This window comes from Cynocephalus volans, chromosome 2 (assembly GCF_027409185.1).
Source record: "Cynocephalus volans isolate mCynVol1 chromosome 2, mCynVol1.pri, whole genome shotgun sequence".
Classification (NCBI taxonomy): Eukaryota; Metazoa; Chordata; class Mammalia; order Dermoptera; family Cynocephalidae; genus Cynocephalus; species Cynocephalus volans.
This window is the reverse complement of record NC_084461.1, coordinates 98401860-98426699: the sequence shown is the minus strand read 5'-3', so window position 1 is coordinate 98426699 and position 24840 is coordinate 98401860.

Below are 24840 nucleotides of genomic sequence, written 5' to 3'. Positions count from 1 at the left end.
AGAAACTAACTCAACCTGTATGTGGTGGTTAGTTTCTTAGAGTCATAGAATCCTGTGATTTCAAAAGATCTGAGTCAGTTCCAAAATTGTCTGTTTATTTAACCATGAGAAATTACAGGACACCGTGTGGTTTCAAAATTTAGAATCTGAGGTTTCCAGTATTTGTGCTATGCCTGACCAACCTGCCTGAAGTCCAACTATTTCCAGATATTGCCTGGAGAATCAGAGTTAAGAGCCCAGACTTTGGAACCAGACATGTTGGGTTCAAATTCCAGCTCTGCTACTTATTAATTGTTTGACTATGGCCAAGTTACTCAACCTACTGTCTTCACTTTGCCCAATTCTAAAATGGAAGAAATAATAACATACCTATCCCTTGCTAATTTTTAAAAATGCTCATGAATTTGAATGTGATGGCATTCATCTCATTGCATCCTTATTTGATTACTTTCAAATATTTATATGACTTTCAGCAGTATAATAATATATGTTGGGCTGTATGATAATTATAATGTACAATTGGTTTGATTCCCCATCTAATGTATAAGATAAATTTCAAGTTTCTCAAATAGCTCATGCAACTTTTCATGATACCATGCAGTTTTTTTCAGAATACACATGCCTACACACACATTTGACTAGAAACAAACTGGGCATTGTAGCAATGAGAATCCTGGCAGGAATGATAGCACACTGACTCTGAGTGATTTGAGGAGATTTTTAAAAGGGACTATTGAGAAAGATGTGGGGAGGGTTTGGGGGAAACCACAGAGGTAGTACAGCACCCCAGGGAGCCATTGCCACTTCTGGATCTAAGGGCAACAGGAGGGACCAGTTATCAGAATTTGGAGACAGCCTCTTGACAGGAGCTGTTGCCTTTGGTAGGTCCATGGTAACCCAGCAGAAAGTAATCTGGGGAAAAAGACACCCAGATCTCATTCTCCTCTCTCTTTCAGGTTCCCCACATTGGCCAATCCCAACAGAAAGTCAGAGAGCAAGGGACTATGCATACATGTCAGCTTCCCAGAGCACAGAGCAGAGACGAGACTAGCAGAGAATAGTTCTGAAAGAACAAGTGAAAAAATGAAACAAAGCAGTAGAGAAGCCTAGCTATTTTATGGGAAAATTCTATCACAAAAACAGAAGCAAAACAACAAAACAAGGGCTGGCAAGTTGCTCACTTGGGAGAATGGGATGCTAAGAACACCAAGATCAAGGATTTGGATACTGGTACTGGACAGCCACAAAAACAAAACAAGAAAACAAACTCAAGACTGGGGGTTGTCTGGTTAGCTCAGCTGGTGAGAGTGCAGTGTTATAAAACCAAGGTTAAGGGTTTGGATCCCTATATCAACCAACACCAAAAAAACCCCTCAAGGCGGGTTGACAGCTTGTCACTAACTGACCTCTATGACTGAATTTAAACCTATGGAAAAGTGGCTGCAAAAGCTGAGACATATCTACAAAGAATATCTTCTTTGTATTAGTCTATTTCTGTTGCTTATAACAAAATACTTGAAACTGGGTGATTTATAAAGACGAAATTTATTGCTTACAGTTTCTGAGGCTGGGAGGTCTAAAGTCCAGGGAAAACATCTGGTGAGAGCCTTGGTGGTGGTGATAGTGATAGTAGAGTATCACATTGTGAAAATGGTGGAGCAGAGAGGAACTAACCTCATTCACTCTCCTTTTAAAGCCCTCAGAACCACGCCCCTGTCCACCGTTATTAATCCATTCACTGCTGCATGATCCTACAATCCAATCACCTCTTCAAGGCCCCACCTTTCAATTACCATAATAAGATTTCCCACCTTCAACAGTTACAGTGGGAATTAAGCTTCTAATATATGGACATTGGGGGACACAATTCAATCAATCCACAGCACTCCTAAATGTTCATTTCAGATGTGGCCACCAGAGACAGTACACAGAGAATGTCTCCTTCAAAAAGGTACCACCAGGAGGGAAAGGAAAGTAAACAAGGAGGATTTCCCTGCACAACAGAGCCAGGGTCAGGGGAAGGAAACTCCCTCACCTAAGCAGATGTGCCTCATCCTTACTGTCTAGCAGGATGTAACATGTGCTGTTTGTTTCCCATCCACAGCTTTCCAAATGGGAGTTTGTATTGTAGTTATTCTGTTTCTTCCCCCACTATTGCATACTGAGTATATCTAGAGCATGTAAGCTTAAGTTTGCAAGTAACAAGGAACCATAGCCAGAACTGTTGGAGAGAACTGGATATCACAGACAGATACTGAACTTTGATCTAGTTGTTCCTAGATGAGAGTTTCTTTGTTGTTCCTAGATGAGCGTTTAGGGTTGTATTCCTTGGGGGAAGGAATAAGTATAGTCCGTATGAAATGACTATATGAAAATAGGTAAATGTGTGAATGTCGTGGAGCCAAAGGGGTGGACTGGGGTGGACAGTATGGACAGCCTACTGGCTTGGCCTTTCACAAGTTCCTTTTCCTTGCCTTTCTCTACTAAAGAGATTGAAAAGCTAAAATACCCACCTTTCTAGACTCCTTTGCAGCTACAGATAACACAGTTGTGAATACTGAAAGGTTGAAAGAAGTCTGTAAGGAAGGAGTTCTTTCCTTCTTATCCCTAGAATGTAAGTACGATGCCTAAAGTTAGAGGAGTCATCTTCTGACCATGACAATAAATTCTTCATACTAAAAATAAAAGAGCAAAAGGACAGATAAAATCTGGTTTCCTGATTATTATTTAGCAAGATTTTCAGCCAGTGTAATCATAATTAATACAGACTTACCTCGGGTAATGATCATTTGGTTGGCAACTTTTTGCCATAACAGCTCTTTAAAAGTTATACCATTTCTTGGACAATGATTCCTTTTGTTGTTTTTGTTGTTTTCATGACTTTTTCACCCCAAAGTTCACTAAGTAGATATATCATAAGAAGTGACATTTTGACATTACAGTTTTGGGCGAAGATACACTCAGATAAATCCTGACCAAATGGTTGTTAGAGAATATCAAATAGACCAAATAAGAATTGTGTACCATGTTGGAAGGATTAAATTAATTAAAATATATAGAGTATTTAGAACAGTGCCTACCATATAATAACACAGGCGGGGCCAGCTCCATGGGTATGCAACCTGTGGAGTCACACAGGGCCCAGTGCTTGGAAGGGACCTGAGTTTGGTTTAAAGGTCGGCTGGTTTAATACTGTGCTGCTACCATCTTGAAATTCTTAATTTTATCTTGGAATTTGTGTACTGTATAAGTAAACTCTGATGGCACAATAGAGCATGCACATGAGTAGAGGAGATACATGCAATATGTGTGTCCTCCATTCCTTGCTGCCTCGTTTGCACATAGTGTATGCAATGCCCCATGAGCACAGAATTCTGGTGGACTCACTGTACATGCAAGTTGAGCAAGACACAAAGCAAGAACAAGGTAAGCATGGTATGTCTACCTTGATGGTAAATGATGGCATTGATAGCTCCAGGAAGCTATGCTTTCTGTTTGAACCAAAACTTGTTTTGAATACAGAAAGAAGGCAATGGCATTCTAAGGAATATGATAGATCTTCAAAAAGTTCATGGAAAGATTAGTATTATCTTTTAGTTCCATTTTCCCATGAATTTTTAGAAGTACGCTGTATGAACAACCAAGAAACCCAACCATATCTTTTTTATTCATGTTACTTCCCTGTGTTAACCAACCATTGAAAATAGTGGCATAGAAGAAAGGGAAAGATAGGGCAATCCACAATTCCCTCTCCTTGCAGTCTTTCCCTCATCTCTAAGGCAAAGATAGAGTGCTGACAGAAGATGCATGTATCAAGAAGCAGAACAAAAACATTTGAGTCAGTTTTGTGCAGCACTTCCACACTTTGGTAAGAAAAAATACATATGCTTGTACGTGCTATGAAATACAAATTGTGTAATTTCAGTGAGTCCACACACCACTTAAATGTTAATCTATTTGCGTTTAAAACTGGCATTGCATAATATAAAAATGAGTGGTAAAATTCATGGTAATAATTTTAAATTTTAATTTTTCTTGATTTAGAATGACATTAAATAGAAAATTAAAAATATAGGACAAGTTGAGACAGAGACTGCAGAAGAAAGGAAAAAAGCTTTATATTTTATAACCTTTAACAGCACTCTTTCTCGTTTTTTGAATAAGGAGCCCTGCACTTTCATTTTGTACTAGACTCTGCAAATTATGTACTTAGCTCTGAACATGATGTGCATTTACACATAGCACATAAACTGTAATGATAAACTAGCTCTAATAAATACTAATTAGACATCTAATTAACAATAATGCCCAATCAATGGCCCTTTAATATAGGGGGAAGAAAATATAACTTGTTTAAGAGAGCCTATTTTAGCTATAGTGTATAATTTAGCCAAAGATACAGATCCTGTAATATCTGGGGAAAAAAACCCAAACAGATTCTCTCCCCAGTCTAATGTTGGCACAGGAAAAGCAGAGAAGAAAGAGCCATAGTTGGAGACACTACGGCACCTGGGAGAAACCTGACTCTCTGAGCCCTTCCCAAGAAACCTCCTGTCCTGTGTGTCAGGGACAATCACTCGCACTGGGAATGTCAGCTTGGATGTGGCTGAAGGCGCAGATTAATAGTTACTGCCCTACCTCAGTCTGCTGTTTTAAATTGCCCTGAGGCAGAGGGCAAGGGGGTGTCATAAAACTGGCACAGGCATCTAGGCCTGTTGATAAGATAAAGAATTTTCAAGGCCAGATTCCATGCCCAAGGTCTGTGACTCAGATGGATCCAAGGCATTGGTGGATAGCCCATGGAATTGAAGCCTAATTCCTTGGAGTTAAGTTTGTGAAGGAGTTATGTGATTACAGAGCCCAAAAGCATGTGTCTTAACAGTCTCAATTACTCAGCCTCCTTTAGCCTCCAGAAATCACACCAATAGAAAGTGGTCTCGGAAAGCAATGCAGCCACTAGGAAAACAGCCCCAATCTCCATGGTGATTCTAGGAGGTCTCAAGGGAGCTCTTCAGAAAGCAGAAGCAACTATCATGGAAATCAGCGAGCAAAGGCAAGTTCCCCCCAAGAGTAGAAGCTGGGACAGCTGGCAGACGGGATTGCCAGGGCATGGAGTCCTTGCTCCTCCTGTCCACCTGGAAAGAATATGTGCTGTGGTCCAGGGACTAATGTGTTCTCTTTCCCAAATGGGAGATGTTACTGAAGCTTCAATACCACTTTACCTCTCTCTCTACTATTTAATATAGAGTTGTTTGACTTGTTAAATGTGAGAAGTTACCCTTGGAAGGGGACAGGATATCTCCCAGAGAATCTGGAGTTGGAGCTGATTGAAGTACTTAGAAGATACTTGGATTAACTCCCCTTAGGGAGTTTTCCAGGAATGATATTCAGTGCCACTGTCATTATCATGGAGGCCACTGAGGACCTACTGATGTCCTGGCTACAGGAGCTGCCTCCTTACCCCCTAAAACTGCAGTCACCAGCTGTGCTGCCCCCTTCTGAGTTCTTAGTGTTCTGAAGGCACAGCATGCCCTGTGCATAACTGGGGAGAAGACCCCTCCTTCTTACCTGGGCACAGAAGCAGCACTGCCTGAATCCTCATGTCTCCAGGTCACAGAGTCCCTGATGAAAACAACCCTTTCAGTGCCTGCCTGCAGCCACTCTCTCCCTTGGACTCAAACCCAAGTCTGTGGGACTGGCCAAGGAGAACACGACTGAGACTCTACCATGTTCCCTTGCCACATCTCCTTCCTTCCCGGACTAGGGCACTCTGCCTCTCTTCTTTTTCCACCAATAAAACAAAGCACCCTCCTGTCAGGCCTGCACTACCAGTTCAGCAGACAAGCCTCGTCCTGTCTGAATCTCAGCTATGAGTCATTACAGAAAATAGACTGATGTGAGCATTCCTGTAGTTTATTTAAGAAAGCCTCTAGGATCTTGAAGTGATTGAGCAGAAAACCAAAAATACTTGAAACTGATTTGCCGTAAAGGTAATGCATTGGAATTGAGCAGAGGCAATAGAGGAGAATTAGTTATTAATGAGTAAGGGGTATCATGGCATAACAGAAATACAGAAATTTTCTTAATTTCAATTGAGGTTGCAAAGTTGAGAAATATAGGTGGCAAGTACCCCTGTGCATTAGTCAGAGTTCTCCAGAGAATCAACAGGATATGTTATCAGTATATGAGAGAGGATTTATTAGGGGAATTAGCTCACGCGATTGTGAGAAGTTCCACGATAGGCTGTCTACACACTGGATGCTGGTAGCGTGGCTCAGTACAAGTCCAAAGGCCTCAAAACCAGGGAAGCCGATGATGTTCTTGGTGTAAATCCTGGAACCTAGGAGCTGAAGAGTCCTGAGCTCTGATGTCCACAGACAGGAGAGCAAAAGTGTATCCCAGGTCCAGTGGAGAGAAAGAGAGATTCGCCTTTTTTCTCTTTTTTTTGTGGGTCCCCAGCAGATTAGTGGATCTTTCCCACCCAGTCCACTCAGGCCCTCATGCTAATCTCTTCTGAAACAACATCACGGATAAACCTAAAGAGAGAAAGCTTTACCAGATTTCTTGGCATTCCTTAATCTAATCAAGGTGACACCTAGGATTAACCTTCACACCTCATATTCTAAAGAGAGATGCAAAACTATCTCTAGAGGACTTGCTGAGAAGTGTCCCCAGACTGCTCTGCTACCTCTCCGAGGTTTAGTGAAGGGTGGAGAATGAGGGTTTCTTAGAAACCTGGCAGGCGCTGAGCTCAGTGGTGTGGCCTCTACCCTCTCAGCTACCCTCTCCTGCCTCAAGCCAAAGGAGGTGGTCTCTATAAACCCTTGGGAATCAGTGGCACTGGAGTGGAGTGGAGTGAGAGGTTCATGGAAGATTTTGACATATGATTCCCAGCATGGGAAGGATTTAGGCCTAACTTCTTCTGCCTTGAAGCTTCCAAGGTACTGGTCCTCTGGACTTACCACTGAAGCAGGGCAAAGTGAGGGGCTGCGTGACGACAATGCTGGCTGCAGTTCTCTCAAGGTGAGGTAGGTCCTGGGCCAGAGTGGTCAGTGTGGTCTCCTCACCCAAAAAGCCTGTGCAGAGTATCCCACCAGAAACAAAACCTGAAACAGTGCGAGCAAGCAGCACTCTGGGGGGCAAAGTTCCCATGCAAAGCACATATAGTGATGGGCATATCTGAGGGCAAAGTTCCCAAAGACTCACCCAAAGAGAAAGCCTGCTTTTGGTGCATCTGCCACAAAGGGGTCAGTAATACCAGTTTACAATAGCACCCATTAGGTCAGACCTATGTGCCTCCCTCCTCACCTGTTGCATTAGTCTGTTTTGTGTTGCTGTAACAGAATACCGGAGACTGGGTAATTTATGAAGAGAGGTTTATTTGGCTCATGATTCTGGGACAGCTGCATCTGGCACGGGCCTCAGGCTGCTTCTATTCATGGTGGAAAGAGGCAGACAGCCAGCGGGTACAAGCAGATCACATGGTGAGAGGAAGCTAGGGAGAGAAAGGGGAGGTGCCAGGGTCCTTAAAACAATCAGCTCTGGGGGGAACTAACAAGGGAGAACTCACTCATTAATCCCCCCTCCCCCAGGGAGAGCATTAATCCATTCATGAGGGATCCGCCCGCATGACCCAAACCGCTCCCAACACTGCCAAGTTGCCGATCAGATTTCCACATGAGTTTTGTGGGGGACAACATGTCCAAACTCTGTCACCTGTCCTCTCCCTTTCATCTCGTCCAACCCTGGAGGAAGCAAAGAGCTCACAGTGAGTGGGAGAGGAAAAGTGGAGGAGCCCAATGGGGGAGTGTAAAGATAGAGGGGACCGTTCCCCTTCCCACTGCTGGTCTCTGGATGGTGGCCGAGAGAAGCTGGCAAGGTCAAAGTTCTCATTTTTATCACACTGGACTTGTTAATACTGTGCTTGAAAATAAAGCTTTTTAGTATCTGAAAAGGATGGGGAGTCTATGGGATATGCTTAAGCTATCATCCAGGGGCAGAGAAGGGAGATCTGAGAAGATGCCTAAAGATCAAAGTGGGAGAAAAATGAAGTTGCTTCCTGCCTGCGTCCCACAGAGTCCAGCTCATTCAACAAACCCGTTGTGTTTGGAATCCTGGGGAGCAACTGGAAGGAGAATTAGCTAACATGTATGGATCTCAAGTAAATGCCACCACAATGGAGAAAATTTGAATCGATGTTTACAATGCTATGTTTCCCTATTAAAATTATAGCAGTTAGACCTCCCAGAGTCTGGAGCCATCAGATGTGGGTCTTTCTTGTGCTTTCTCTCTATGACAACCAAAATTATTTTCCCACTTTAGTGATTCATTTTTTGAACAAAAACACCTAATGATTTACTTTTTATACTTAACATGCTATCATAACTTTTTCATGTTATTTCATATTCTTTTGAGTGTACTGTTTAATGACTTTATACCCATACCTTATAAAAAGATGTTTAGATTATCAAGTTTTTCTCACTTATAAATATTTAAACACGTACATAGAACTTTAAAAAATGTTTTCAAACTTATTTCTTTTAGTTATATTCCAAGAACCAATAGAACTTTGTAAAGTTTCATGATTACTTCATTTTGAATTCCTGATAACTCAAGGTGTAATTGATTTCTATTAAATATGACTTAAAGTAGTCTTTTGCTCTGTGAATTTCAGAGCCTTACTGGTTAGAAAAGGCAATTTTAGTCCAAAGCTGATCACTTTTTTAAAAAAATCAAGAGCTCATAAATTAACGATTTATTCTATGAGGCTTTAACTTCTGGCTTTAGCAATAAAATATTTTGTGTTAAATAAATTGTGTTTATTGATGAAGCAATAGTAATTTATTTTTTTCCTTATTTCTGTAGTATAGGTGCTGTATTAAGAATAAATTGCCCTTTAAACTATTTTTCAATTTAGAATTCTCACTTGGTAGAACACCTATTTCATTATTGTTTTCAGATTGTGAGATTTTATCATAACATGGTTATATTACCAGACTCGGAGTTGTTTTAATAATTCATAACAATTTTAATTCATTGGCCAAATAGTTCTGTGAAAATAAAGAAGTTTCTACCACACATGAGAAAGTTTGAGTGGTGAAGTTATCAGTTATTAAAATTCTCTAATATTTAATAATAAAATAATATCAAATATGTTGTATGAGCAGATTGATGCATGTTCCAAAACATTTTGCTTATAAATGAACTTTTATTAAAAAAAATAAGGTTTCAGTTTCAGAGAAGAGGAAAGAGATTAGCAGAAATAATAAATAAGGCCTGATCTAACCCAATGATGTGCAAATATTAAACAATGTCCATGCATAAGACTAGTGTTTATGGACTGGTATTTGGCTTCATTATTTTTAATATGTACAGGATAACATAAAGAAAGGTAGCATCATTTTAAAGTTTGATTTGAATTTTTGGCAATATATCTTTCAGCAAAGAAAACTGGACCCTTTCCCCAGTTGCCTTTGGCAGTAAACCCCACAGTGACTGATCTTCATGACCTCATCCTGGAATTTGGCTTGAGTGACCAGTTTTAATCAACCTGAAAATAATGCCTCTTTGTCTATTAGAAAACAAATGGCGACAGATTGGCTCTTTCTGCAATAACCATAGCTCATCTGACTGGCTTTGCCCATGAAAGTCTTAGAAAAGTATGAAACACAATTTGAGGAGTTAGTTGTGTGTGAAAATCTTAATGAACTCAGTCACCTTGTAATTTAATGGCCAAGAAGCAGCTGTCTGAACAGATTAGCCATTAAATCTCAGATGTGAGGTTGTTTGACCTTACTTTGCGTATTTTTAAGACCAGATTTTGCAGAGTGTAGTCGGCTTTCTGAGCCCAGTGAGAAGTCTGAGTACTGCCTCTGTGCTGTCAGATTACAAGGCTACAAAGCAGAAGCGGAGCCAGTCACTCGTAGGAAAACAAAGGGGGCACCGCTTTCCTTTGTTTTTTATAGTGTTATTAAATTAAAACTGCTTTATGTGATTAGCGTTAGCTGACTGGTCACTTTCATTCTCTGAGAAGCTAAATCAACATTCATTTATAAGCACTGGGGAGACCTGTGGTGGATAATAAAAAATCATTTGTATTGTTCTTTATAGTACAATTATTTCTCAATTTAGACATGATGATGGTGCTGAAATTCAGAAAACTGCAAATAAAGTAAAAAAGACACTAAAACAGTGTTGCCATGGGAAATGCTGAGAAGAACTGGGCAGCTAAAATGTTGGCAGGACTACTAATGGATGTCCAATAGCATCCTGCTCAGAATGCACGCTATGCTGGGCTTCCTTGCAACTAGGTGAGGCAAAGCTGTAGCCAATGAGATAGTGGCAGAAATGATGTGGGTAGCCTCTGGGTTGCATTCGTATGGAGAATGGACATACCATCCCCTTCCCCTTCTCTCTTTCTCATCTGCTGCAATGTGTACATGGTGCTAGTGAACTACCTTGGACCACTCAGACAAGGACAATGCCATAGACATAGTTGAGTAACAGCACAGAAGGGGCCTGAATCCCTTGTACCACAGACCCATCTCCTAGCTCTGTAATGTTTATGCTTAGACTGTTACATGACAGGAAAACAAAGTCCTATTTCATGTGTCACAGTTACTTTGGGTCTTTGTCTTAATAGCAAAATCTACTTCTTTTTTTCTTTACTATTATTATTTTTTTTGGCAGCTGGCTGGTATGGAGATCTGAACCCTTGACCTAGGTGTTTCCAACACCACGCTCTAACCAACTGAGCTAACTGGCCAGCCTATGTTTTAATTAACCCTGTGTATAATGACCTCTGAGATGGGTGGTTAGTCCTAAAAGCATTCAAATCCAAACTTTAGAAAACAATGTGCAGGCAAAAACAAAAACAAACCAAAAATATATCTTAGGGTAGACTGAACTAATATGCAATTGTGGCCTCCAACTTTCAGTCTCTTTTCTAAAGTTTGGATTCAAGAATCTCTGTAAAGCTGCCTCATACCACATGCTCATCCTTCTCTGTTCCAGTGTGTTCAGAGCATTCCTCTCACATAAGCCAGTAGAGGTGGCCCTGCCTGTCAATCCTATACAAGATCTAGACCTGGAGCTAGGGATGGGAGCACATAGTTTAGGTTCTTTATTGACGGGCTGATTAACTGTAAAAACAAGAAGTTGAAAGCCAAGAGCCATGGGTTTATGATGAGCCAAAAGGAAAGGAATTTGAGGAAGGACTGGAGAGAAAGTGCCCCTGGAGGGAAAGGGTACAGGACTATCCCTATTGTTGTGTAGGCTGCCCAACTCCAGGAGAATCCTTTCTAGAAGGAGTCAGAGATTTGTGCACTCTGACATTCTTCCAGCAAGTGTTAGTGAAGCATCCAGGCTCCTGTTTCCTAATTTGCACTCAGTCACAGCATGAGCTAGCATTAGTGTTAGGTGGGTATAACTCTGACTGGGACTGAGGACCGAGAGTGGGAGACTTCTTGCGAGTAGAGAGGAAGAATGTGGTAATCTTCAGAAAAAGTTACCTTCTCGTTGGTAAAAATTAGTGAGGATTCGCAGTGCCAGAGGGCCTGAATTTCAGAATAAGCAAAGGGGAAGCATCTAGATTTTGAGAGAGCCTGGAGGGGAAAATCACACACCTCATGAGGACTGATGATGTGTAGGTAGTAAGGACCCTTGATTAGAAAGGTTCCTATATTTTCATTCATTGCATAGGAAATCGTAGACACTCCAAATGGTGGTGGAGGAAGAGGGTGGGAGAAGTTTGCAGTATCATATGTATCCCAACCATTAAAAAAAAGCTTGTTTTATGTCAAACATTATAGGAGTAGCTGTTCCATATTTCACATATTTCCAAAAGTTGAGGGGAGGAGGGAAAAATGGCCGCATTTGATGAGATTTATTGCCCGTGTTTGTAAACACTGTGTTATGCTCTATACCGGACATTGTGGTACTGGCTGCTCAGGTCAAATTTGGCCTTGCACTTATGTTTTGCTTTGCTGACATAGTATTTTTTTATAATTATGATTAGTTGCCAATGTTTAAAAAGAACAAATTTTACAATGAAATTGGGATATGAGGCTTCATTTTTGAAAACTGGAAAATGTGGTGACAGCTCACATTCTCTTATGGAAATCATCAGTGTGTCTGAGTAAAGGCAGCGTCTTTTAGATGAAGTCCTTATTCTTCTACCACAGTTCCTAATTCCCACCTGGCCTGCCTCATTTATGTTACTTGCCTGTTTTCTGTAGGCATTTGACTTTACTAGCCCTGCTAGATTTGGAATAGGGACTGTTTTCCCCCACAAATACCTAGCATATTGCTGGGAAAGTGTGTGCTCTGTAAATATTCATTGAATAATAAATGAATGAATCGATCCTGACTAAGGTTCACCCAAGTCTGATGTCAATGATCATCCTCAGGCTAGAATAACTTATGGACCAGTGTTTTGATCATCTTGTCTGGCCCTCTGCTTCCAGCCAGGGGACAGGTGAATTGTTTAAGCCAGATGTCATGAATTTGTCTCTAGGGAGGGGGCTTTTGTAGTAATTCCTGATGAGTTTGCTGAACCTGGTTTTGTTCTTCATTGTTATTGAAACCTTTATTTTCCTATTGCTGACACCCTGGTATTTAGGGCCCAGCTGCGGTGATTTCTGAGCTTAGGCCTTTCTGTTTGTGTTCTTTGTAAAGCTGCTTTAAATGCTTTGTTCAAAAAAGATGACTTTTTTCCTGGTGACCTGATTTTGCTTATCAGCTTTTTCAACAATTCTGTGATTTCAGTTTTTTCCTCAGGAAACTGTGTTCGACTCCAAATGAAACACTTAAGTTTTTATCTGTAAGTAACATGCAAAGTGTCCCAACTGCACTGACTTTATTTATGAGTCATTTAAGAGAAAGAACTATTAAAGGAAAACTGAAAAAGAAAAAAAAAAAAGCAAGCAAGAAAGGAAAAGTTGAGGTTGTTTTGTAGCCTCAGCAGGAAGAATGGGGTGGGGATCTTAAGGAAATAATTTAATCTTTAACTACACTGGCGTGTAGTAGTACAAATTCAAATGTAAAGCTCTTCTAAAATGAAGAGAAAACCATATAATCCATGCTTTTGAGGAGAAACCTCTCTGATTCTGGTTTAATAATATTCTGCCAGGCTGCTTTGCCAGTCGTGGATTCTGCTTCTTTTTGTGGAAGTTGGAACAGAGAAGAAATCTTCTGAGAGTTCTGCAGGCTGGTTGGCGCTTTATACATAAGCCGGAAAGGATTTTAAAGTTCTCCCTGAAGGACTCAGTACATTAAAGAAATAATACTAAGACTATAGTTGCCTCGTTGAGAAAATCTTTATGTCCCTAAGTGCTATACATATCATTTTAAGGTAACTAAATAACTGCTTCCCCGATATAATTTATGAAACAAGAAATACTTCCTGCTCTTAGCCTAAGTGTGTGTTTTCTGAATGCTGTTCCAAAGCTCAACACTTAAGGGAGAAAGAGGCATTCCCCCCATTCTGTAATTACTTATTACGTGTCTCTGGTGTACCTACTACCTGGCTGAACAAAAGACAGAGAGTGACGGTTGGAAGGAGCAGGAAAGGAGACAAAGGGGTAAAAGAGAATACAGAGGGATCCTATGATGAAATAGCCCCGACCAAAAAGCCAGTCTTCAGGACAGATGCAATTTACATACGTCACTCATTCTTTCATTCATTTATTCATTATTCACAAAGCATTTATTGATTTATATTTAGAAAAGTGTGACATGAACAGAATCAAATGATCTACAATTGACTGGGGGAAACAGTTCCTGGTACATAAAAGCACTCAATATTGGTTAGCTATTATGTTTGCTAGAAAATAAAAAAGTTGGTATTACAAAGAGCATCTACAAATTGATAAGAAAAAGAAAAACACGCTAGTAGAAAATTGAGCAGGGATTATGAACAAGCAATTTATAGAGGAGAAATCCTGATTGTCAATAAACATATGAAAATATGCTCAGCTTCACTAGAGGACAGGGGAAAACCTTCATTTAAACAATGAGATACTGCTTTACGCAACAGATTAGCAAGATTAAAATAGGTTAGTGAGGATGAGGAGGAATACTTGCCACAACTTTAGGAAAAGAAATCTGGTGGTGGTTATTAAAAATAAAAGTACACAATCCTCTTTAGGCTCGTGGGTCATTTTGGCTAGAACTCACAGGTGCATAGGAGTTTACCGGGAAAGGTACACAGGGTGAGAACCCTCATGTGCGTCCACACTGTTTGTGTTGGTGATGAGGGCTCTTTTCCCTGCGAGACTAGGACCAAGCTTGTGGAGTGCAGAGGACCATTTTCCTCATTATAACGTTTTCTACAAGGTTCTGTATTTGGCACAGAGTGGGAGCTCAGCAATTGTCTATTGATTTCAATTAGAATAAACCATGGAAAAGAGGAAGACTTTCAGGTCCTCTGATTGGTTTGAAAGGAAGCTGCGTCTAGGGGCAGGAAGCAGATTCTGAAATCGCAGATTTATTACCAGTTCTCAGAGGAGCCAGGCTCTCGCCTGCAAGCCACTCTACTCTTATATACCTCTTTTGTATCACGTACTCAGAAATAACAGATTCTTTGGTGGTCAATAACTATAACAATATCATAATGGCAGCAATTATTTATTGTTTATGCATCAAGCAGTATGCCAAGGGCTTTGTATATTTTAATTCTGATTCTCACACCAACCTAGCAAGAGGAATTATTACTCTTGTTTAATTATTGAGATAAGATCAGAGAGATTAAGTGACCTGCCAAAGACACTGGTCTAGGAAGTGATGGAGTCCTTTGAACTCTAAAATCCTGAGTGCCAAGGACGAACTGCTTGCTTGCCTCCCCATCCCCCCATTTATGTATCAGAGAGGCAGGCACTTTCCTAATGCTGGGAAGGTGCCAGCACAGAAGCCAAAATGAACCATTTATGGCAAATGCCATAAATGCACAGAAGCCAAAATGAACCATTTATGGCAAATGCCATAAATGCACAGAAGCCAAAATGAACCATTTATGGCAAAGTTTGCTAAGTACCTTAAAGAGATGTAGAAAATGCTGTGGAAAACCAAGAGAGAGATACATACCTCAAACAGACTGGGGCCAGGACTAGGGCAGTCTTCTCAGAAGAAGAGATCATGAACAAAGTTTTGAAAAACAGTAGGAGCGTTGTAGGTGGACGAGGGAGAAAACATTTGTTTGGGGAACTGCTAAGCCTTTGGGTGTAAATTGTAGTTTGTCTACACACTAGCTGTGTGGTCTTAAAAAAGTTACCAAACCTCTTTGAGCCTCACTTTACTCATCTTTAGATGAGTAATAATTTGTATTATTCAAGGTTCGAATGAAAAGCAGATGGGATAATCCAGTTAAAGACTCTAGCTTGTAGCCAGGTATGCAGAAGGTATAGTACATGGCAGCAATGGGGGATGGTGGTAGTGGGGTAGTTGTTGTCATGTGGTCAAAGGTGCTGTAGCTGTAATCATCATGATCAAAGGTGGATTGAAGGCAGACACTTGTAAGTAAAACCCCTGGAGCAGGTGAGACTGGTGAGGGAGTTGCTAAGTAACCCGAGGCAAGAGCAGATTTTAGCACATCTACTGTTTAGAGTCTGCAAACTGTCCTAGGCTCCTGTAGAGTCAGGAGAGACTTAAACCTGGTTACTCGATCGGTCGCTTGGAGTTGACATAGCGACCATGAGAAGGGCTCAGCCTGACACAGGGGTGGGTTGGAAACTGGTGCTGCATATCTCCAACCAGTAACCTAAGATCCTGACTAACATGTGATCCTGATGAAATGTTAGCATGCCGAGACTGTAACCCAAAATTATTTCTGATGACGTTGTTTCCTTAGTTTTTAACGATCTTTTAATCTCAGGAAGACTTAGAGTTAAGAATAGATGCAAACCCAGGAAATCAACAGTTTTTGTATTAAGGGACCCGTGCATATTTGGTACTTTAAGCATTTCTAATATTTAAGGGAATTGAGCCTGTTAGAGCAAACAATCATCTTTGCTTCCAATATAAATTTATAACTGAATAATTAATTTAAGCTTACGTGTATAAGTTGGAAGCATAAGAATATCTAACCAAGTTTAAAAACAGAATTAGAAGTTTTAAAACAATTAAAATACATGCTTATATGCTTAATATGTATGTCTAAGAGTAAAGCCAGTTCTTAAGAAGGTTTTTAAAAATGATTTAAACTGACAAATAAAAGTTAAGAAGGTTTTTTCATGTTCTTTAGATAATTGGTATACTTAAGAAGGAAATACAATGTATAAATGCAGTATAAAATGTTTAAAGATTTTTTATTAACTAAGTTTGCATATTAATTTCACATATTAATCAAAACTTCCTTCTAAGTTATTATTAAAATGTATTAGTTTTGGAACAAAATAATAAGATTTGTAAGTGAACTAAAAGCTCAAGAAAGATCTATAGTTTTCATTTTTAACTTTAATACATCACTTTAAAAAAAAAACAACAAAGCTCCTAAATGCTACCCAAAGGCATAAAAAAATCACATTGATATGATGTATACCCAAAGCATAGTGTATAATGCTTCCTAAATAATACAGATGACATATTTTAATAATCTCAAACATATATATCATTATTCCATATCATATATAATAATAACAATATATTATCAATACATGTATGTGTATATATGCTTGCGTGGATTCCTTTTTCCTTGCATACGAGAAGCAACTGTAGGCACACACTACACTACACGCAAGTGCCGCATGGTCTTGCCTGAAAGCTGTTTTCCACAGCTCTGATATTCAGTAACCCATGTAGAGAACAAAGGGACTTTGCTCCATGAAGTCTAATTGCCTGCTGAATAAATAAACAGATGAAGTGCTGCATGCATTAAATGGAGGTAAATATTGACCCTGACACCATATGTTTGCTGAAGTGCCAGCTGAAGTGTGTTGGCAGCTTCTATCAGTTAGGGGACCTGCCAGCCTAGCACGCAGGAGACACTGAAGTATCAATAAGGCCCTCCTGCTTGTGCCTTAATCTCCCCCACCCCCCAATTCTTCCACCAAAGGCAAATCACAAAATCAAAAATCCAAAAAAGGAAGAATAGGATGGCTACTGACTGTCTAGCTTCAGATGGTCTCATGGGAGCCTTTGTTAAATAGACTGGTGAAGACAAGCATATCTTTGCATTATTTCATCTTTTAATTAAGAAAGGAGAAATTACTATATTGAGTCAGACCTATGAGTGCACAGCATGCCCTGGTGGAGGAACAGACCTCCTACCCAACGTTGTCACTTGGTGGGGAAGTCCCATCACCTCTCTGATCCCCAGTTTAACGAACCTCACAATGAGGATAATGATACTGCCCCTGCCTTTGTGGCAGGTTTCAGAAGCTCAAGTGAGGTTAATTACATAACTGGGCCTAGTGAAAAGGGCTGTGGATATAAAAAAGTTAATTATGATGACTTCTGAGTAACAACAAGTCACTCTGGAGTATTCCCTTGCCCACCTTTGCTTTCTTTTCCCTCTCCTGTTTCCCAAGCCCAGAGTGGCCAAAGGAGGGGCAAGGACAGGATAGTCAGCTGCCATTGTGACTTCTGCAGGGGGAGATTCCTTCTTTCCTCCTAAAGTACCCAGTGCAACATCCAAAGCACTTTCTAAATAGCTCACGCTGGTTTTCTTTACTTTTTTCATTTCTTTAAAATTCTAATCCAAAGAAGAATTAAAGAAGACTATATAATCAATCTAGCAGTTTGTGACACTGGATTTTTTACTTCATTGTTATCATTATTACTTAGATTGTCTTATTTGATAGTTGCAATGGTCTCAGATTTCTTCAATAATTGTTCCTTTCTGCATTTGTTTTAGATAAACAGATCTAAAATAAAGTAGTATTTCTTAAAAAGATGATTTTTAGTTACTAATTAATGTGGATGTAGAAGTAATACAAATCCATAAAAGACTTAGATAGGAAGTAAAGAAAAGCAGACACAAGACTGTCTCTTGTAACAGTTTTTGACTTACAGTCTATTTTGCATAGTCACTCAGCTCTCTTTTGGTTACTATATGTATGCAGTATCTTTTTCTACCTTTCACTTCAACTTATTTGTGTTTTTGGATCTAAAGTGAGTCTCTCTTTTTTTTCCTTAAACTGTCCTCTTGTGCCTTTAAGAGTCACCCTATTCTTAGACCATAAAGTGAGTCTCTTGTAGACAGCATATAGTTGAATCATGTTTTTCATCTATCCTGCCAATCTCTGCCTTTTGTGGAGGGAGATTTACATTTAAGTAATTACTATAATGAAGGACTGACTTCTGCCATGTTATTTGCTTTCTGTATGTCTCATACCTTTTTTGATCCTCATGTCCTCCCATTACTGCCTGATTTTGTGTTTAGATGATTTTCTTTTATTGTTTTGTTTTGATTCCCTTCTCATTTCTGTTGTGTATATATTTCAGACATTTCTCAGTGGTTACCATGGGCATTACAATTAACATGCTAAATTTATAACAATCTAGTTTGAATTGATAGCAAATTAGCTTCAATAGCATACAGAAACTCTACTCCTATACAGCTCCATCCCCCCGTTTATGTTGTCATTGTCACAAATTACATTTTTATACATTGTATACCTGATAACACATTTATAATTATCTTTAATGCATGTTTCTTTTAAATCATGTAGGAGATAAAAAGTGGACTTACAAACCAAAAATACAATAATTCTGTCTTTTATACTTACTCACGTAGTTACCTTTACTGGAGATCTTTATTTCTTCATTCAGCTTCAAGTCATTGTCTCGTGTCCTTTCATTTCAAACTGAAGACTCCCTTTAGCATTTCTCGTAGGGCAGGTCTATGAATAACAAACTCCATTAGCTTTGGTTTATCTGGTAATATCTTAATTTCTTTTATTTTTGGAGGCTGATGAGTATCTCCTTTGTTTTTGCCAGATGAAGAATTCTTGTTTGACTGATTTTCCTTTCAGCACTTTCATTTATTAAGTTTTGGTGGCTGGCTGGTATGAGGATCCGAACTCTTGACCTTGTTGTTATAATCATGCTCTAACCAACTGAGCTAACCACCCAGCCTCAGCGCTCTTAAATGTGTTATCCTCCTGCTTTCTGGCCTCCATGGTTTTGGATGAGAAATCAGCTGTTAATCTTATTGAAGATTACTTGAATGTGATGAGTTGCTTCTCGATGCTTTCAAGATTCTTTGTCTTTGTCTTTTGACAGTTGAGTATATGTCTAAGTGTGGAACTCTTTGAGTTTATCATACTTGTAGTTCATTGAGCTTATTGGATGGGTAAATTCATACCTTTCATCAAATTTGGGAAGATTTGGCCATTATTTCCTCAAATACACTTTCTACTCCTCTCTCTTTTCTCTTTCTGAAACTTCTATGCTGTGTATATTGGTCAAGTTGATGGTGTCCTACATGTCCTTTAGCCTCTGTTTACTTAAATTTATTCCTTTTTCTTTCTGCTCCTCAGACTTGACAATTTCAATCTTCATCCCTTTGAGTTTGCTGATTCTTTCTTCAGCCTGCTCAAATCAGCTCTTGAATGTCTTTAGTGATTTTTTCATTTTAGTTATTGTACTTTTCAGCTCTAGAATTTTTACATCATTCCTTTTTAAAGTTTCTGTCTCTTTATTGATATTCTTATTTTGTTCATACACCATTTTCCTGGTTTCCTTTCGTTCTTTGTCTGTGGTTTCCTCTAGCATTTTGAGCATATTTAAGACAGTTGATTTAAAGTTTTTGTCTAGTAAACCCAATGTCTGGGCTTTCTCAAGGAAAGTTTCTGTCAATTAATTTTTTTCCCTTTGAATGGACCATACTTTCCTGTTTCTTTGTACATTGTGATTTTTAAAAAATAAAAACAGGACATTTTAATATTATAATGTGTTACACTGGAAATTGCATTCTCCCCATTTCTCAGGGCTTGCTTTTCTTTATTTTTATTTATTTTTTTAAAATTTTATTTTGTCGATATACATTGTGGTTGATTATTGTTGCCCCTTGCCAAAACCTTCTTCCCTCCTCCCTCTCCTCCCTCCCCCCCACTTTTCTTTATTTTAGAAGGCTGTAGCCATTGTTTATTTAGTGACTTTTCTAAACTATTTTTTGCAAAGACTGTATTCCTTGTCATCTCTGAAATATCTGCTTCTTTGCTTGTATTCAGCTAGTGTTTGGACAGAGATTTTTCTTGAATGGTAAGAGCTAAGAACAAAACAAAACAAACAAAACAAAAACACCTCTGCCAATCTTTGTGGATTGACTCTACTCTGAGGCACTCATTTAGTGCTTTGCCAGGTCGTTTGCAACTCTGCCGTAGCCTTCACTTTCTGCTCTCACTGAGCCTAGAGATCAGCCAAAGATGAAAGGTTAAGGTCTTCTAAGGTCTTTTCTGAGCATTCATCCTGTTCTGTATGCATGTGACTTTCTAAATTTCCCAGTATACATGGTGCTTTTGGATACCCCAGTTTTCCAAAGAAACTCTCCCCAGCTTTTCTCCCAGACTTTAAGCTGTGTATTGTGTGTTTCAACCATAACCTAGGAGGTTGCAGGTTGTTTGTCTTACAGTGTTTTCAAGCAGTGCCTGCCACTTTTCTACCCTGAGTGTATTCTGAGGTAGGTGAAACAGAGACAAGTCCTTGCATCAGTCCTTCAGGTAGCCCAGACAGGTTACAGTAGAGAAACACAGTAATTTATGAATAAGGTCTGCTCTGTTTCCTCTGGAACTAGGGTCCCACACTGACAACACAGGATGCCATCTTCAAGACCACTGCCAAACTTCCCTCCCTGCCTGCCTTCCTCCTTCCCATCCTTCTTCCATTCCCTCCCTTCTTTTGTCAAACATTTTTCTGAGTACCTCAAAATCATCCATTATACTGCAGAGCTCTAAGAGCCAGATGAAAAATGCTCATGGAATGCAAATATATTATTGTTCATAAAAAGCATAATTAAATGTGAAATAAATATTTTGTACAAAAATCATATAACATATTTTAAAGTCAAAGATAAATTAATTTTGTAACCTCTTTTCTATTTTGAATTATCCATTAATTGTTACTACATAGAATATAGAATTGACTTTTCTTGAAAACAGTAAAGCAAGTATCCTTAAGTCGTCACACTTAAGGTGTGTGAAGCAGTGTTCTGGCTTAATATATATTAAAGTTTATTCCATTTGGCTTTTTTACTCTAAAAAGAGGAAAAATAACTTTCTGCTTTCAAAAAATTAAATCAAAATATAGCAACCAATAAAATAGAAAGAAATCAATAAAAAGAAAAGATTAGTTGAGATATAAACTGGGAGGCAGGGGGTAAGAGAAGAACTGGTAAAGGGCCATGCAAAATGATTACATTGTATAATGTTGAATATATGAATTATCCTGATTTGGGCATCACATGTTGCCCACAGGTATTGATATTCAACTCTGTACCCCATAGATATGTACAGCCAACTATATTTCAATTAAAATATATATATATACATACTTAAACTGATTTGACAGAATTTAAGTCTGTTGGCCCACTGGGTTTTGGCCAAAGTCCATACATTTTAAAATGCTTTAGTTTGAAAATTAATATAATCATTTTGTTTCATTTTTGTTATATGGGACTGTGGGGTTTAAGAGGTAAATACTAAAAGATTAGTTACTTGGAATAATACATGAGAAAAACTCATTCAGAATTTAAGTTTCTGACACCTGCTACAAATAATCTCTGAAACTCTTTCTTTTTCTTCCATAAAAATAGATGTAATGTCCCCAAACTAAAAGAATAACAATATGAACGATTTAGAAATATTCTGAGGCTATAAAATTATTTCATAACCATGAAGTTATAACCTATAAAACCTAAGGTCCAATCAAGGATAGACTCTAAAATGTGAGGGAAAAATATAGTAAGAAAAAGCAACGAAATGTAAAGCCAAGTGTTTTTTGGAAATTAAATTTTATTTCAGTGTTTTTTTCAACCTCTTTTAGAATCCAGAATGTAATCAAATCAAGTGGATATAAATCTGACTAAATAAAAATATAAAACATAATTTATAAAGTAAAATATATAATGAGTATATCCAGACAGAGGAGTATTATTCAGTGCTAAAAAGAAATGAGCTATTATACATGAAAAGACATGGAGGAAACTTAAATGCATATTACTAAGTGAAAGAAACCAGTCTGAAAAGCCTACACACTGTATGATTCCAACTATAGGACATTCTGGAAAAGCCAAAACTATGGAGACAGTAAAAAGATCCATGGGTTGCCAGGGGTTAAGAGGGAGGAATGGAAGAATAGGTGGAGCACTGAGGATTTTTAGGCAGTGAAACTATTCTGTATGGATCTATAACAGTGGATTCGTGTCATTATACATTCGTCCAAAACCATACAAGGTACAAAAACAAGAGTAAACCCTAGTATAAACTATGGACTTCGGGTGATAGCAATGTGTCAAAGTAGGTTCGTCTATCATGACAAATGTACCACTGTGGTGTGGGATGTCGATAGTTGGGGAGGTTGTGCATATGTGGGGACAGACACTATGTGGGAAATCTCTGTACTTTCCGCTCAGTTTTGCTGTGAACCCAAAACTGCTCTAAAAAATAATGTCTAGTAAAAATAGCATATCTGAAATAAGCATATTAAAATATAATAAATGTATTTATATTTGTAAATTAACAAAATTTTGAATATAGAAAACTAAATAAATTTTAATTTGATTAAAATAAAGCTATTACATTTTATTAGACTATTAAAAGTAGAAGATGCTAGAATATTATATATAACAGTAAGTATTACTATACAACATTAAATGAAAAATGAGACCTTGCTTTAACTCGGGATCTTTAAACAACAGCAGTACAGAAATTCTGAAGCTGTCTTGTGTATTGTAGTATGTTTAGCAGCAGCCTGGTCTCTATCCATTTGATACAAGTAGCACATCCCTTGTCGTGACAACCCCAAAATTCTCCAGACATTTTCAAATGTACTCTGGGGTCAGGAAGGAATCACTGCTTTAATTGTAGCAGCAGAAATATCAAGCGATTACACTGACAAAAATATTTTCTTTAACAGTTTACTTCATTATCACTTACCTAGCTGAAAGGCATCAGTCTGGGTAAAATGTGCCATGGGAGATTTTCAGTGGCACCCTAGGTATGGCATGGCTAGAAAAACAGCCAAATCAAACTGTAAATATACAGAACTAAAATCTAGAGCAGGTGTGAAGAGCAATGTGTACCTTCTTCATTCTACCCACTTCTCTCTCTCTGCCTTTTGGCAAGGAACAGACCCTCTTCTTGGATGTACTTAGGTTTCTCAACCATAATCACTCCATGCTGAGGCCTGCATAGCTGTTGTCAGTGATGCGCTAGTGAAGACGTGGTGAAGTGGCTCGGGACTCTGCACTGTTTCCATGTTGTTGCATAATGGCAGAGTATCTGGAAGAGTGGGTGGCAGGGCCACACCACTTCTTTGCCCATAACCCTTGCCCATCCTTGAAGAGAGCCTGGCTGTGATTATCTTTGAATAGAACGTAATAAGCCTCAAAAGAATAGTGTTAGCCTAGAACACTTGACTAAGTTTCCACTAAAATTTATAAAGGTATAAAACCAAAAAATTTTATAGCATAGAAAACTAAGAGCAATGACCAATTTATTGCCAAAATCTGCAGTGAATTTCCAGTAGGAGTAAGGCCAGTGGAGTAGGTTGCTATACGATGCAAGGAGGCAGAGGATCACGTGGAGGTCCCCTTCCACTGGAATGTGCCCATTGCATCTCCTTGCTTGTGTCAAGTTGCTGAATGCCAAATGGTGGAAAAGTATATCCCTGAACTTTTAAAAGAGGTGCAAGGATTGCCTCATGTAATGAGACATGCCTCAAAACCTTTAGCAGCTTGCCATTTCCTACATGTTTGTAACTGACGTACTGAGCTTCACATTTAAATTCCAGTACAATTGAGCTTTGGCTTAGGCTATAGTTAGATTTATTAAAGACATTCTGAGACTTGTCACTTGGGACAGGCAGCTGTGTCAAATTTGGCCACAGAAATATGCTTCCTGTTATGGATCTAGCGATCATAGACGTGAGATAATGGCTCCTGGATGACTGGGGCATGTGTGTTCCAGGTGGCATTCCCATACAGGAACCAAGAAAGGCACGTTTCCTATAGCTGTAAATCTCCAGAGACAGAAAAGGATGCGATCATGAAAAGCTCTCCTCGATAGTGCCTTTCTAGTAGCACATCTCCTAAAATCTTCCAGAGTCTGCAAAGGAGAAGGTGGTTTCAAAATGGATTTCCCTAGGATGAGATTGAAGCAGGGGGGTGGGGAGGAGGCAAGGATGTGTAGGTTGTGGTATTTGTGGAAGGATTCACTTACTAAAATTCTGAGACCTTAATCTTAGTGAATTTATTTATCACTAAATTTGTCTGAAGCCCCAATGTCCAGGAAAATGAAGTCAAATATTTTCATTCAATAGACAAAACTCATTTCCAAGGAACAGCATATAGTTGCACATAAGAAAATGGTCCTTAAAAAAAGATAGGTGAGTTGTTAATTTGGTTCCTTGCTATCTTACACTATTAATTAGATGGTGTGAGTTTCAATCAGGATTACTTTTAGCTATCAACAGGCCAAAAAAAAAAAAAAAATCTCCCCAAAACAAATAACAGGGGTTTGCTCAAGGTGGAAGTTTCTTTCTTCTTTCTTTATACAGTAGCCTGGAGAGAGGCTGCCCAAGGCTGGTGCAGTGCTTCATGCTTGCAGGGGTGCAGCCTTCTTTCTTGTTCTCCTGCCATTGTCTTCAAATGGCTGTTTGTGCTCCAGCCATCACATTTAAATCCTA